The following is a 1,155-nucleotide window of genomic DNA, read 5'->3' on the forward strand; positions in this document are numbered from 1 at the left end:
CCATTGAAAGATACTCTCCATATGCACGCCTATGGGCGGACTAAACAATTTTCGAAGGAGGAGCATTCGACCGATAATATTTTCCCTTTTACCCGTCCGCAAACGTCTCCATTTTGAAGCAACGATTTTTCATACGGAACGTTCAAATTAGCATTTTCCCTATCCACAAGGAAAACAATGCGTAACAAGGTTTTTTTTACGCGTACGTGTTTTATATAAGTGTTTGTTATTGTAGGTGTTATTTTCGCGCGCGGATTCCGCTTTAATTTTCTCGTTCTTTTTTCTTCTTTCTGGCTCACTATTAGGTACATATTTCGCTGGGCAGCGTTTTATCTTATTTGCTAGTTGGTAATTAATCGTTCGAGTAATTTTTTCACACCGGTGGATCGTAATTTTAAATCGATTTTTGGGGTAGGTGCTTGTGACGGAGCCTCTCGAAGGAGTTCGGGGAAAATGAAAATGTATAATTTTCACTGTTGAATTAAACGAAGATTATTACGAGTTCGTGATAATGAAACTAGGTACCTACCTATACCTGTACATTTCATTAAGTACCATACCTTCAATTTTATTTTTCGCATTATTTATTTTTTATTGTAGTATAAAGACTTCTGAATAAGGTACATTTAACAGGCTTACTTATTTGTTATCCTATAGCCTTTATTATAGGTACGTATTACATGTAGGTCTATATACAGGAACTAACTACGTAGGTAAGTCTGTATACACGATGATGGGACGACCTTTCGTGTAAATTTATTAACACTATGCTACGTTGCATGGTTATACCCCAACCCCGCACGCCAGCACTACTATCCCTTTCGATAATATGCCTACTTAATTAAAACCATACGAGGTATTTAAGCTCTGACGAAGGTAAAAACGAATTTCACTTGTAAAACGGATGCGATGACTTATAAAATCAGTTCTAATTATTCGTGAATATTATGCCCTTTTCTTGTTATATCGCGCGATAATTGATGGGTGTGTAATATATGGCGCAACGTAGAAATTAATTGGCGCTAAAGCGACGCTGAAATGTTTCACACGTATTTAGGTACTTCTCGAGTTTCTTCGTCCCCTTCATCTCATACCTAAAGCAGATTTAGAGGCATCTAATATCTAGCGACTTTTGAGTACTTTGGTATATGATTT

The sequence above is a fragment of the Planococcus citri genome, chromosome 3, assembly GCF_950023065.1.
Source record: "Planococcus citri chromosome 3, ihPlaCitr1.1, whole genome shotgun sequence".
NCBI lineage: Eukaryota > Metazoa > Arthropoda > Insecta > Hemiptera > Pseudococcidae > Planococcus > Planococcus citri.